The following is a 16212-nucleotide window of genomic DNA, read 5'->3' as shown; positions in this document are numbered from 1 at the left end:
CCAGGGATTGAACCTGGACCCCCTGCCTTGGGAGCATGGATTCTTAGCCACTGGACCACAAGGGAAGTCCACCAAGATAGGTTTTAAAGAGTAGGAAGGGTTTAATGTAAACCTTACAAAGGAGTTTAAGATATAATTAAATGTCTTCTTTTGCTATTAAGCCCCAGAACTACATGTATTCTAACCTAATTTTTATTTCTACAAATCTTCTTCCCATCTTCTTCAATAGAGTCAATTTTGGACTTTAGTAATTTTTTGAGGACCCATGGCCCATCAGCTACTTGAAAATCAGAAGTCTAGTAATAAGGTAAAATAGCATGAACAGGAAAAGTAGGTAGCTGATGTAATGAACTAATGAATAAATATATCTATAGGGCAAAGGAATTGGAAGACCTTAGTGGAGGGAGGAGAGCAAGGAATTTGAATCCTGAGGACATGGAGTCCAGTTCCGGCTGACATGTCCTAGCTGTGTAATCTTGAGCAAACTGCTTAACCTCTTAAGCTTTGTACTTTCTCATTTATAAAATGATGATGGTAATTTACTCCCCATTTACGTGCAGAGATTATATAAGCTAATATCCTAGAAAGTGCTGTGTAAACTTTAAAAATGAGGTACAAAGTATTATTTAAAAGTGATACTCATTTCAGTGATAGACTTCTTCATATAGATTTGATTACTATCACTCTATCAAAATGCCCATCTGATAACTAGGTTCAGTGTTCCCACTGACCTCACACTTGGTTTTGGCGGATCAAAGCTGACAAGTCCACTTGGTCGGGGCTAGTAAGCATAAAAGGGCCTCTGAAATAGGAAGCAAATATCAGGCATTCTGGTTGGCTGACTCCTTTCTAAGGCTTGTCAGCTTAGAGAAAATTCTCAGATGTCAGGATCAGTGGGATTCATTCCACGTATGTACATAATACTAGCTCAAGTAGAGTTCACCCCCATGTTAAAAGTGGGGTTATAATGGGGCAAGATCTTACCTTTCCATTTTGAGAAAGCCTGACATCACATCTGTGAAAATACTATGAACCTCTGGAGAAAGGTTTTAGGATATGGATAACATGGTGATGATGTTCAACAGTGGTTCAATCTTGATTTGCTAGATTGTTCATGGAAAACTTGAAATAATTTTGGAAAAAGTAATGAGCACCCAGTAGCTCTCACACCACTAGCCTCCTGAAATAACTAACAGAAATTAGAAAATAGTCCGATCATATATAATAAAGAAACCACAACATGGAGCACTAAATACTAGATAGGATACAGGAATTTTCTTCTAATCCTAATGCTATAAATGTGCAATAAAGGGAAGAATAACACACAGTGAGTTTAAAATAGAACTGAGAAGGTCCCATTCATTCTGTTTTAGCAAAATTCAATGAAGCACACACTGGGTTTCCAAAATTGTTGTAATGAATGTTACATGGAAACTCATGGGTACCCATCTCATTGGACCCACCCCATTGGACCAGGGGAAATGTTAATATTGCAGACCATGACAGGCTGTATCCAAGTACATGCCTAGCATGCTTGACTGGCTGTTACAGTCTTAGGGCTCAATGTCAAATTCCAGACATGGTACTCATTCTCATTATTGTCTGTTGACCTGATATTTAGCTGGAATAAAAGACTTTAAACAAGTAGTCCAGATGGGAGACTGACACCGATAATGTTGTAGAATAATCATTTCAATAAATCTTAAGTGCATTTAAACCACTGGTTTCTTGGACATCCTAAAATGTACAATGCTGTTTCTGGGAAATAAAATAAAGTTCTACGTTTATTGCATTGCTCTGTGACGCCCTTCATGGAATAATAATTCTCTAGGGACCTTGGGGGAATAAGATTAACATATTCTTAGGGACTTCCTAGGTGCCCAGATCTTACATATAGCAACTGATTTAATCCTCATAGCCAGTCCAAAGAGTAGTCATTATTTTCATTTTTCCATAGATAAAGTGAAACCTGGGTAGGTTAACCAATTGACTCAAAACCACTAAGAGATAGAGCTGGGATTCTAAGTAGAACTCACCAATTACACAGTCCCGTCTCTTCAATGATTTTGAAAATTGTTCTTTTTCCACCATAGCATATGTCTCTGGAGAGATTATTAATAATGCTTAAATGTATATATTGTTGCCATCCATATGACTGCAATGCCTAGGAAACAGGGTTAGGAGGAATTCTGGCCAACTGGATTTTCTAATTAACTGAAAGTTTAATGTTTTCTTTAAAAATCTTGTTGACACAATTCCTGAAATGGCCCATCCCTCTTCCTTGGCTTAGCAAAATACGGTGTTTAAAAGTAACCTTTTCTCTGATCATGTCATAGTCTTGACCAGATCTCTGCTCAAATGTCACCTAATCAGACAGCCTGCCTATGACCACCCTTGATTAAAAAAAAAATCACTCCACATTCTCCCCTCACTCTATCACCTTTGTACTGCTTTACTTTTTTCCTCATAGCACGTATCACTAATTGATATGTTACATATTTGTTTGCTTTTAGAATGTATTTTTTACTTTTACTTTTTACGTTTACAAATATATTGTTTACTTTTTAAATGTAGAATGTTTACCTTAGAATGTAAGCTTCATGAAAAAGTTTCCGTTTATTATATCCAGAGTTGTTTCTCCATGGCCTAGAACAGTGCCTGAAATGTAGTAGGTACTCGATGTTTACTGCATAAATGAATGAATGAATGAGTGAATAAATGAACTCAATTATATATCAGTTCTAACCATTTAGTCTTGTTGCCACAAGTAGATTGGGCTGAATCTGTGTGTGTGTGAGACACCCTGTCACCTATTATTTGGCACCAAGGAATGAGGTTATTTATAATAAAGCTGTTGCCACATTATCTGACTCTTCCTCATACAGATAGACACAGGGCAGCAATTTAAGTAATTTAAGGCTCTGGTCACTTGGAACTGATCCATCAAAGTTGTCCTATAATTTGAAGAAAAGGATTGGTATCTTATGTGCTCCGTGTTTTACACTATGCAGTCTTTTATGCTGAGTGTGCACCATGTAAACACATTCATTCCTTAACAAAGGACATAAATGTTGAAAACTACTCAATTTTAAAGAAATCAGGTTCCAATTTTCTTAATGTTCTCTACAGAGAAGATCCCTGAAAGCGGAGTATCCTTAGAGAAGGCAACCATTTGCAGATTATTTTCTCGTATCCTTTCTGAAATGCTGTTGCCAGCACAATCACTACCTTGCTATATATGACCCTGGTCAAGTGTCTTTTCACTCCCTCTTGATTAAAAAAGGTAATCTGCATGCTGTTTGTGGAAGACAGTGAAGATGACTGAATATTAGGGGATGGAGAAAGACTTATTCTGAATTGTACTACAGATATTTGGCAGCTGAAACAAGGATATTCCTTTCAGTAGTGAATTAAGTGAATGGAGTTGTCATAGCAAACATGTATGTGTCTTTTGGGTATAAAAAAGGCTCCAACTGCTATGTTTTCTATCACTGTCTTCAGGGTGCAAGTCCAATGTATTTGGAAGCATTGATGAACCTTCAGGCTGTCTGAAAACTTTCATGAAAACCTTACTATGAGAGTCAACATCATGAGAGGGAGTCAAGTGGTGGTTAAGAGCTTGGGCTCTGGAGCCAGATTGCCTTGTGCTTCAATCCTCGGTCTGTCACTTACTGACTGGGTGACACTGGCCAACCATCACTGTACATAGAAGTTGGGTCATGGCACTCTCCCACTCAAACCACTTTAATGGCTCCCTGAGTCTATATGGCTGTGCCCTGCTTCTCTCTCAGACCTCTTTGTGGGCTATTCTGTGGGCCACTCCTCCTCTTGTTTGTTGTGCTTCAGCCTCCGGAATCTTCTTACTGGGCCCATCTCAGGGCATCTGTACTTGCTGGTCCTTAACTCAGAATGCTCTTCCCCCACATATTCTGAAGGTCTTCTCTCTCACTTCCTTAGGGCCTCTGCTCAACTCTTACCTCTTCAGAGATGTTTTGTTAGAACAGCTTTCAAAATACCACTTCCCTTTCATTCTCTACTTCCTACCCATATTTGTTCTTCTTCATAACACTTATCATCCCTGAGCTTCTATTTTAAAATTCACTCTTCATTGTCTGTGGTGCACTCCACCTCATCCCAACCCTAAATGTAAGCACATGAGGTTATGAATGTTGTCTTGTCCACTGTGGAACTCCAAGGTCTTGAATAGTGCCTAGCACATACTAGGTGCTCAATAAATATTTGCTGAATGCAAGAATCTATACTTGATGTAAATTGTGTCCATGAGAGTCTCTTTCTCATTGATTTGGAATTGGGCCCAAAGAGACTATGTCAGCAGCAGGTGCTACAACTATAAAGTCTTATAGTATCAAAAGCTGAGACTCAAATATCAGGAAAACAATTACAGGTCACTCTGTAAAGAAAAAAGTAGGCTCAGGAAGAGAGAGAGAGAGAGATGTTGGTCCTCCCATTTCCAAGACTCTAATCCTACGAATTGTCTTTGCTTAGGAGATGAGTGCATTTCTGTTTCTTGCAAACAAATGATCCCTGACTAATACAAGAGTGAAATAAGTTGACTTTTCTTAAGAGCTCTTGGGGTCTTAGAGGGCAGAGGAAGTGCTGGTGCGCCTTTTTATACTTGAATCTCCAGAGCCTACTACAATTATTTCTGGTACATATATGATAAAAAATTTTCAATTTGGAACTTAATTCCAATAATGCAGATGCCAGTGATCCCTAGTTTACCCTCCTAAGACTGTATTTCTCTTTTCTACTTCCTTTGGATGCCTTTCCAGTACCCAGCTCCTCTCAGGCCCTCACTGAATATTCTGCTCAGCATCCTTGTATGGGACACATAAAAAGTTATTCAAAAACAAAATCCTCACCACACCAGGCACATACTAAATTCTGGTGAAGTTTCTGGATGTTCTATGTCAAAACATGAATGTCTGTTGCCTCCAAGGGACCAGTTCCATCATCTTTAATAGTGTGGCAGGTTTTGGGAATTTACATCTTCAAAGAGTTGACTTTATTTTGTGGTTGCTGATCTTTTCATCTTGAACCAGAAATATGGTTTTAGCACCAACCAGTGAATTGAAAATTCTGCTCTAAAGTAGCAGAAACAGTTATTTTACAGGAGAAAATTGGGGCTTGCAGTGGAACATTTAATTGTAACCATCACAAGTATTGTCCTATTCAGTAGTCTAATCCATACTTGAATCCATGATTCCACCCCTTCATCTTATCTACCTTTATCAGTCCTTCCCAAGGACTGAGTTTTATTTTGATGAATTTTTGGTTTCATCAGGCATCCTGTGATGCAACCTGTCCTGTTTCCCATCAAAGACCCCTTCTGCTGATAATCCTCCTGGTTTTCCTTTAGTTATTTCATCATCTTATTGGCTTAATGGTATTATCTTTTCTATCAAAGATGGAATCTCTTTAATCTTTGCATTAGTACTTTTCCAATTCTTGCATAAGCTGCCATTTAAATATCATAGTTTATTATTTTTTGGATAAAGTAACTATTCACAATGATTGTGAAATTAGTTACCCATATTTTGGTCTTTTATGTATCATTCCTTAATTGATGTCCTCTCCTCTCATCATCACCCCTTCTTCTGGGTTCACTGCAATTACTGACTGAGAAATCTTTCTCTGAATAGAATAAAAAGGAGAAAATTGATATTACTCTAGAGTTTTTTATACCCTGACAAATCATAGTCACAATTTAGAATGCTATCTTATATTAGATTGATTTTCAGGGCCAGTTACCCACACTAGATGAAAACTAGGACAAGAACACACTAATTCAACCATTTGAAGATTGAATCCATTGTTTCCACTTGTCACTTTCAAGAGCTATTTGACCCAAGTTGGACTTAATTACAAAAGTGACAAGACTTACAGTGTGAGGGGAAAGGGGTTTCTACTTCCCAGGCAATGGGAACAAAAGCTCAAATTAGAGTTGTGTTATATGTAGGCTATGATTTTGAAACCCTGAGACATGACTAAGGGATGCAGCGCCACTTTCTTTGGTGCTCCCCCGGTGGAAAAAGCCCACGTTGAAACACTTCTGCCTTCTTAGCCCAATGAACATGCAGTATTATGATTCTGATTCAGCTCTGGATCAGCGTTCTTATGTTTAGAACTATCTTGCTTATCCCATATAAATATGGGTGTGGACCTTCAACAGCTGATATGCAGGCATATAGGCAATTTCGGCTTCCCCTGGTAAGGTGACCCATCCCTGTTGAATTCTAGGAGGTTAGGAATCTGTAGGACGTTTAGAAGAGAATCCCAAAATGAAGCAGGATTTCCGGTTTGAGGAATTGGCTGCTGTGAGGTCTCATGGGAGTTGAAGTGGTGATTCAAAAATGTCATAATTTATAGGGGCATCTGAAGCATTATCAGCACAGCATCTATAGTCATGTGACTTCAGCAAGGCCAATCAGTCCGTCTGTGGAATTTTAAAAAATCAGAGCTGAGGAAAGGAGGCCAGTCTCTCTCAGGTGGCAGAAGCTATAAGAAAGGAGATTTGGATGATTATCAATAGTCATGCTTCCCACTACAAAGGAAAAGCTGGTTCACTGTGAGAAAAATCTAAACTGACCCAGAGAGAGACCAGAGATAAGGATGATGCATTCCAGCCCCTGGTTCCACTGTCCCTGAGGTCCAGGGGCACCTCTCCTACTTCCAGTTTGTTGTTCAACTATTTCTTTGATTACATAAAATATCCCCAGAAACCTTCCAATAAACTCCTTTCTGGACTAAGTTAGTTCCAGTTGGAGTTTTGCTCATTTGCACTCAAGAGTCCTAATTATACGTGTATGCTTGGGAATTCAAAATCAGACATCAATCAGGCCATTCTAATGGCATCTGCAACAAGGAGTGGTTTGCAGTTAGTCCAGTTATACATTTTTCTCAATTTGCTAACCATAATTAAGGGTGCTACAGGCAGGAATCACAGTTTTTCTGATTCTGTGTTAAGGGCTGGAGTGCAGTTTTCAACAGGAAGTTTCCAGATTAGTTCCTGTATACTCTGATCACCTGTTCATCAAGAGATTCTCAGGGCCTCCCTTCTACTGACTGAATACAAATGGCCACTGGAGGGAGGAGAATGGGTACGGCCAAACCTTCAGTGTTCCTCTAAATGCTTCAACCTTTTCTCCCTTCTTGCCCATGAGACTACATTTTAAATATGGCTTTAACTTTCAAATGTAAGAAATACTCTCCTTGGACCCCTTAGAATATATGCCTCCTAATTTTATAAATTTAAATCCCATTGATGGCTGGTGATGTTAAACCATTTCAGTTCCCACTACACATATTTCTGGAGCATTCCATAGGCCAGATGTTTTCAGCTCTTGGTATACCCATTTCTATTCCTTCTAACTTTCCAACTTGTCCCGCACAGTGCTTGATGCAGTCAGCTCTTACAAGTGGATTGCTGAGTGAATAAAGCAACCCTGCAAGTGTGTTGAAGAAAAGTTGTGAGTTGATTAATCCTTCTCTTCCACTAGGTGGTGCTGGTTGCTATGTCGTATGCCTTGAAATGTTTTAAAGGCCTCAATCTGTCACCATTTGGTTGGCAGTAGGGCTTAAAGGGAGGCAGAGAGTTTATTTGTCCAAGCCAGGAATTTCTGAGTCTTCGCTGGGCCTTTTCCTCTAACTAGATGTGTGGGCTTCTTAACTTTCTATTCTTAAATAGGGTGAATGGCCCTTTATCTAGCTGTGTCAGAGGATGTGGTGAGACGTTCTGCTCTCTCTTGACATTTCTCAGAGGCCCATTTTCCTGGAGTCTGGGGACACAGCTTTAGAAGACCTAAATGGGAAAGGGGTTGTTTGGCTAAGAGAGTAAAGACATAGGCTTTAGTGACTAGTACTGGACACCTCACTATTACCTTGACCACTGGCCATTAGCATTTGGTCCCAGGACTATTGGTGACCCCAAGGATCTCTGTTTTTGCCCATGATATTGCAATTTAGATGTGACTTTTACTTTCAAAATGTAAAAAATACTCTCCTAGTATTGTTTAGAATATACTTACAAAGGGAGCTTTTAAAGAACTCATGTTCGGGCAGGACAACGTCTAATGTAGTAGTGTTCTGCTTATCAGGCATCATGAGGAAAAGAGGTGTTGCATATAAGCAAATTTTCCAGATATCCAAACCTTATTCCTCTCCATGCTAGATCTTTTGAAAATTTTGCAGCATTGGAATAGATAAAAATAGTCCTAAAATATATTGTGCATGCTGTGCTTTCTTAAGCATAATATGCTAAATTTAATTTAATAACTCAATCCTCTCATTAAGTTATGTATGTATGTATGTATTTTTTAAGAGCTGTTTTATAGTCTAGTATTTCTGCCCTGAAAAATTAGCTAAATGCTTCTATCATTCTTCCTTCCTTCCTAAGCATACTCTACTCTTCCATTTTTCAAATTTTCAATCAATGGCATACCCTAAGCTGGATACCAGATTGGCAGGCTCAGTGTGGGTTAACACCGGTGATATCCTCCTCAACTGAAGTTCTGCATACTATTATCTTTGGACAGAGGACCCCACTCCCTTCCTGCCTTCCATGGGGTCCTCTGGACTCCTGAACATCTCAAACTCCAGGAACAGTTTCCTAGCCAATTCTCCAATAGGAGACCTCACTCTGGGCACAGTCACTCTCTGAATACCTCCTTCCTATCCATAATCCGTAACGGAAAACAGTTTTGTTAAAGACACCAAGGATATAACACTAACATAATAAAATAGGGAAGGGAGGGTGGAAATCTACGGAAGTCAGAGCCACAGTGGTAGGCTCTTACCAAAAAATGAGACTCAAGAAAAGAGAAACAGCACACAGGACATCTTTATTCAGAAGAACAGAAACCCAGTTCAAACTCTCTTAAGCTCAAATGTTCACAAACAGAAAAGGGTCTGGAAAACTTCAGGAGAAGATGGCTACAAGGGTTCAAACAGCTCCTAAGACATGATTGCTCTACATCTCTGCTGTGCTTGCCTTTGCCTTGGCTCCATGCCCAAACCTGTCTTCTCCATTCATGGTCCCCAGCAGATCCAGGCTTATACCCACCTGGCTTCCAGGCAAATGGAAAGAGAGTTTTCTCTTTCCAATAATTCCTACAAGCATCCCAGAATTGACTCTCACTGGCTGGGCTTAGGTCTCATGGCTCCTGAAAGTCAATTATTATGACTGAAAGCCTGCAATATACTGATTGGCCAGATCTATCTCTAGAGATTAGAGGAATGGGTCAGACAACCATAACCACATGGACCTAGAATTTAGAGTTTGAGTGTAGTTATTCCGCAAAGGAAAAACCATTGTATTGTTACCAGTATAGGTGTGAGTGGATGCTGGGAAGATAAAACCAACAGGTTTGTGCTAAAGAGGCTAACAGAGATGAACAAGTAAAGCCTGGAGGCCAATTACCAACTCCTATTATGATTCAAAGAAATCCTACCACATACCAGCCATGTCCTCCCACTGGGTGCCTACCTACTATACAACCTTCATCTTTAAGGTTCTCATCTCACCCCCATCTGCTTCCAGGCAGAATTAGGAAAGGGAGAAGGTTACTGCTGAAATCTCCATTAGCCAAACATCTCTGAATTCTCCAAGATCTTTTATCCTATCTGTCAGGTCTTCAATTACTTCAACTAATTTTTCTTTCTTTTGACAAGTCTTAAAGAGGCTCAAAATCACAACTATTTTTCCAAGGACATGAATATTGCAGAAAACAATCAAATATAGATCAATGGCTAGCCCCATGTTACTCTGATGGTTGACCATACTATCACACAAGAGGACCACCTGTGATGTAAATCTAGATCATCCTTCTTATCTAGTTCCCCACTATTTAATTGGAAATTTTGAAAAGTTCTAGAAGACCCCATGGATATCTTCCTCATCTTCTCCTTCCTTCCTTCCTTCACTACACAGAAACGAACTGAGATCCTACTATGTACCAATCACTGAGGATACAACCATGAAGACACCAGTCAAAGTCTGCCCTTGCAGAGCTCACTAAGCGTGGCATAGACAAGGAAAGGGACGATTATAATAGAGTGGTCAGCACTAGCATGGAAGTAGACATAGGGTGGAATGAACATAAAGATAAGGGCCCTTAATTCCTACTGGCAGGGTCAGAGAATTGACTGGATGTATTCCCATTATTGTAATGCCCTCAGGACGCACTTGCCTTCTTCTGATCTCCACAAAGTACCCGAGATGATATATGGGGCAGGAAGGAAAACACCCCAACATATACCTTAGACATTAAAGAGCAGAGATTCCTAACTTGGGTCCATGAGCACTGGTTTTAGGGGGTTAGGTTGTATACAAAATTCCCCATGTTTGTGCATTCTTCATGGGAGAGGATTTATAGCTTTCACCAGAGCCTCAAAGAGACCACGATCAAAAGGGTTTAAAAGTCACTGCCCCAGAGAGAAAGAGAGAGAGAAACAGAAAGACAGAGAGACAGAGATGCAATCCCTGATGAAAGATTTCTATTGTTTGATGGGGAGCCAAGGAATGAGGGTGATTCCAGCTGAGCTGGACTTGCATCATCTCACTTCCCTTAAAACAATTTCCAGCTAAGATTGAGATTCTTGAAAGTATACTAATGGATGTTTTTTCTTCTTCTTTCTTTTTCCTTTCATGGTGAAGGAGCCTATTTGCAAGTTGATTAGATTAAATTAGCCCCTGCCTGTGCCCCACCCCCATCCCTTCCGCAGGGGACATTGAGCAATATCCTGATCAGGCCATGTGTGGATCTGGGCTGTGTCTGGCCTTCTTGTGAAGTAGGCAAGGCTTGGCTCCAGTGCCCCCCTCTTCAGTAGTCCCTCCTGAACCCCCATCCTTTAAATATGTGTCTTTCCCCTCAGGGCCTATCCTGTACTCCATTCTTCTTGTTCATCTTTATTGTTACCAAAGGTAAGGTGCTGGTTGATAAAGGAAGGAATTCATGATTGCATTTCAAGAGAAGATTATCCAATAGATTTGGAAAGCTCTTCAGGATTCAAAGGGATGAAGCTTTGATGGCTGAATGACTGTCAGAGGAATTGATATTTCAAGCCACTAGAGATTCCCAAATCACACTACAAAGGTGCCTGCTGATTCAGAAGGCAGCTGTGTACTCAGAGGCTAGGTCACAACAATGGGCCATACTTTATGAGAGTCACTGGGCCTCCCTGCTTATTAACTTCTTTCTCTGTCAAGTAAGAGGATTGGACTAGATTTTCTCCCATGTGCCTCTAGCTTCAAAATATCAGAAAACTGAAAGAGAATTAAAAAGCTACTGAGGATCAGACTGGGGCTCAATGTACAAACAAACTTCCAATAAGCAGAAATGTCCAAACATAGAATGGTAGGTAGTAAACTCCCTATCACGGAGATGTTGATGCAGAGGCTGGGCAACCCCTTGCAAAAGATATTATAGAAAGGAGTTTTTGTTGTTGCTCTGTGTGTGTGTGTGTGTGTGTGTACTCATTTGTTCATTCAACAAATACTGAGAAAACCCCATCTATCTGCTAGGCACAGATGAGTCAGCATTGAAACATAACACTGACAACCTCTGCCTTAGTAAGTCTGCATTCTAGACTCAAGACCAGGTGGGTAACACACATCTACAGTGGTTAGGTATGATATAATAGGGAGGAGTGGGGCCTGAGGCAAACTAGAGAGAATATGCCCTAACTAAAGGCATTCAGGTGTTAAAATTATACTCATTTTGTAGGCCAGATAAAATAGGTCTGCAAGCTGAATTTGACATTGATCACAAAGTGGTGATCCGTGGTCCAGATAATAATAAACGCTTATTGAGTGCTTACCATGCACCAACAGTGTACTAGGTACTTTATACATATTAAGTTACTTATTCCTACAATTATGGCACTCTTATCAGGGACAATTATTACCTCCATCTTACAGATGAGAAAGCCAAGGCCCAGAAGAATTAAGATGGGAGCCCAAGTCACCTGGCAAGCCAGGAAGTCTGACTTCAGACCCATTTTTGAAACTCTATGCTGCCTCCAGATGATTTCTCTGATTCTGAACTTTTTGATTATGTGGAATTGGACTTATCTGATCAAACTAAAGAAAGTGACTTAGTGAGTGAGTTTTACTTACTTCTCTTTCAAATAACCTGCTTCATACAGGTTACAGTGAAGAGAGTCAGAATCCATTTTGGACTTGAACCAGAATAATTTCTGACATTTCATCTCATTTTAAAAACTGTCTTCTCAGAAATAGGTAAACCCCAGAAGATGCTATTGTCAGACTGTATCCTTCCCTGCTAAACAACTGAAGGCTGCGGTGGATCAGTGAACAAATAAGCTTCTATTTTACGTGTCAAAGGAGCAAGCAAATTATTCATTCTTTTACCTAACAAACTTGTCCCTTGACCACAAAGTGCAGAATTTAAGTAGAAGAGATCTGATCATCTAGCGTTAACAGTTAGTCCTATGGATGTTAATAAGATTTACAAGAAAACAGTAGCTTCATGGTCAAATAACTGGGAATATCTGAGTTTAAAAGAGTTAATCTAGGTTTGTTATTTCAGGACTTGTCAGATCCTTTACTGTGCTATGCCCTGGGAATCCTTTTTGCATGGAGCATCTCTTGAGCTAGGAATATTCTGCAGAACAGATTTGGAAACCCTGGCCTAACCTTCCTAATTTTCACACATGTGGAACTGAGAAGCTTGGAAAAGATATATGAGCTACCCAAGGTCTCACAGTTGATAAGTAATAGCCTGAAATAATAATAGTACTAAAAAAAAAGGTCATTGGATTTTTATAATCATGATAGCCTAGAACTGAAAGTAATCTTAAAGAGTATCTAACTTAAGCTATTCATTTTGTTTGAAGAGGAAATACCGTTCCAAAGAGGATAAGTTACTTGCCCAAAGCTGTACAGGCAGAGTCTGGACCACAATCCAGGCTTTCTGCCTTCTCCTTACAAGGGAACAAAGTGAGAATGATTTTAATTACACTAACCAGAAATGACTGTTAACCAAGATTTTCCATGTACTGTGTAAGAGCTTCTGCTAAATGTTATAGGACCTTTACAAGACAGACAGCGAGAGGCTGCTGTAGCCTCAGGAAGAAAGCAATTGAGAGGTGGTTGGTGATTTCACATTAGAATCACATGAAGAGCTTTAAAAGTAATTCTGATGACCCTTGCGTGGCTACACTCTAGAAGCTCTAGATGATCTAAATCTAGAATTTGGAGGTGGGATGGGGTCTTGGTATCTACATTTTATGAAGCATCCCAGATGATTTTACTGCAGCCTGGGTGGAGAACCACTAACCTAGAGAAAAATGAGATCTGGATTGGGGAGAAGAAAGAGGGGAGATTGTAAGAGAGCCCTCAGGCCAGAGGGTGTCCAGGTCATCAGCAGAGAGGAAGTTGTGGTGCTTTTCTTACTATACAAACACACACACACACATACACACAATCCTTAATTGTCTAGAAGAGGAGAAACAGCTTAGTGGGAATAAGACAGCAATAGGAAGCGATAAATAAAAGGATCACTACCCAGCCTTGGGCCCACCTGGGTCTTGATGGTATGGATTTGTAGGAGATCCTATCAGCATGGCCCTGTCTCTCTTCTGAAACACTCCATACTCTGTGCACAGAAGCAGAAAGAGCAGGCCTAGGGGCTACTTAGACCTTTGGGTAGACAAGATGGACAAAGAGGCTTCTCACTAGCCACAGAACTAAGGGGTGACAGAAGGCAGTTTATAGATTCCATGAAGCTTGTCCTGTGTCACAAATACAATGAACCAGTGATGACTCCAGTGAGTAGACCTCACTGCAAGTGGGTACATGTTATCTTACTGCCCAGGAAATGCCACTTGGAGTGAGCTCCCTGCCCAGGATAGTGGTGGCCCACTATGCTCATATCTGTTCTTTAGATTCCTTTCAAGACTTTCTTGCCATCTTTTGGAGATTATTTTTTAATTTCAGACAAATTTTAGACCTATAACCATCACTCCAATTATTTCTGTAATAATGACCTTCTTGCACCTTGTGGGACTGCCAAACACAGCCACTTCATAGCTGATTATGAACTTGTGACTCAGTGGCCGACATTTTAAGACAACATTTAGCCAGCTCCAATGAGGAGTCAGCAGCCAGCATCTTTCAGCAATTACTGTAATTTATGTATTAAGAAACAAAATAGCAATGCTCAGATTTCTTTAATAGATTCTTCACTAACCAACCACATGAGGATGGAGTCTGATTTGTCGGGGAACTGGCTTCTTGTCCTTCACCTCTGATCAGAGCGAGTCTCAGAATGAAGTGCGATCTGAGATTACATTGTGGCTTTCCTTTCTTATCCTTCCTTCCCTTTTATTTAACTACCCTCTGCTCCAGCCGGAACCCAAGAGGAGCATGTACAGCGTGTCTTCCAAATGAACTGCCTGATCGTTTATGACTCAGCTGTCCAGAGAGCCACAGCTGGCTTGGTGTTGATTTTAACAGACTTTCTCTCTCTCTCTCTCTCTCTCTCTCTCTCTCTCTCTCTCCAGTTACACACTGTGAATTGATAGCCAATTCCTTCCATTTGGCCATGAGTCCTGAGGAGCACAGAGGGAAACTCCTAGTTCTCTGGCTTCCCGAGGCTTCGGCTCGGGAAGCAGCTTATAAGGTCAGTGTCCCAAACCAAAGCAGACAGCAGTACAAATAAACAGCCATGGGGAGACAGACACGGAGTCAGGAAAATCCCCTACATGACTAGACTATCAGTTTCAGTAGGGCTGTGGCTGGGAATGCCAGGTTCAAGCCCATGACACTGAGGCCAAAGAGTCTGCCTTGGAATAAGTGGTGTTCTCAAGACCATTTCTCCTTAGTCAGTGACCATATTTTGTTAAAGAAAAAAAAAATCATGTGGGAAGGGTGGGAGTCAGTTCAGATAATTACAAAAATGATGCATTTCCAGGATTTTCCAGGATTTGAATTAACTGAGGTGGAAGGACAATCTAAATGAGTAAAAAGCCTGAACTACAGAAGTTCTCAAAAGACAAGTGCCAGTGGGAAGGGGTCCTACTGGGTGGTGTTCTAGAAAAAGAATGGTTGTTTGAGACACTAGATGTCCATTTAAATCCTGGTTACAACTGCAGTTTGCTGTGATAAATGTTATCAAAGTTGGTTTTGTCATGAAGCTAATGAAGCTTATATTTCAGAATCCCTCTCTCAGAGGGACACAACTAGGAGGCACTAACAATGTGTTTACATGGTCATATGTTGTAAAATTTGCAAAAGTAAACTGTTTTGGTATTCTTTTTCTTAAAGAGGGATTCTCAACTTATATAAACTTCAGACCCCTTAACACCTGAATTTACCCCTGTTGGGAAAGGTGTTTGGGGACAGGGGTGGTGGAGAAGGTGATTGCCTTTGGAGTTCACTCTTGTTCCTGTTGATTCAGGATGAGAGGAGGAGGTACTCTGCTGGGGGCGGGGGCCCAGCTTTTCATTTTCATTGGTGACATAGGGCTCCCCTTTCTTCTTCCAGGCCAGGCTCCCTTGTGCCCCTCAGAACAATTCAGTGCGCCCCTACAGACACCTCCTGTAATCATGATCCTTATCTTAAAGGTAAATGAGAAAGTTCATGTGCCTGGCACAAAGAAAGCATTCAATAAATGCTAGCAGTGGTGGACAGATTTTGTGTGCTCAGAAAGGTACCTCCTTTCTTAGTAGCCTCACATCCCTGGGAGGCATGTGCCTCAAGTCAGGCCTTTCAGAGTCCTTCTCTGGGTTATTTCAATGGGAGCAGAGTGAAGAGGACCTCTTTTCTCCCTTCCCAAGGCTGTAAAGGATATGAACCCATGGCTGGTAGTAGACGGGACTCCTGCCTTATGGAAAAGCTGGTCTGACAATGAATGGGGAGAGGAAGCCAGTAGTCCTCCAGCAAGTCCCATCCCATCTTCCTGTGGGTTTATGAGCCAATACATTTCCCCTTTCTTCTCCAGTAGGTTGCTATCTCTTGCAACCCAAATCACCTTGACTGACACATCTTTTATCTGGAATCACACTATCATGGAAAAAAGTTCATTCAGCTCTCTACTTCTCTTTTATTAGATCAAGGCTTCCTCTTGGGCATATTCTCTGCAGAATCATCCCCTAAAATGAAAGTGTAATCACTTTTATCAACACACCTAACACGAGTGAATTACTACACGTTTGACATTTTCAATTCAA

This window comes from Eschrichtius robustus, chromosome 7 (genome assembly GCF_028021215.1).
Source record: "Eschrichtius robustus isolate mEscRob2 chromosome 7, mEscRob2.pri, whole genome shotgun sequence".
NCBI classification, from domain to species: domain Eukaryota; kingdom Metazoa; phylum Chordata; class Mammalia; order Artiodactyla; family Eschrichtiidae; genus Eschrichtius; species Eschrichtius robustus.
The sequence above is the reverse complement of the archived record's forward strand: the minus strand, read 5'-3'. Positions refer to the sequence as shown.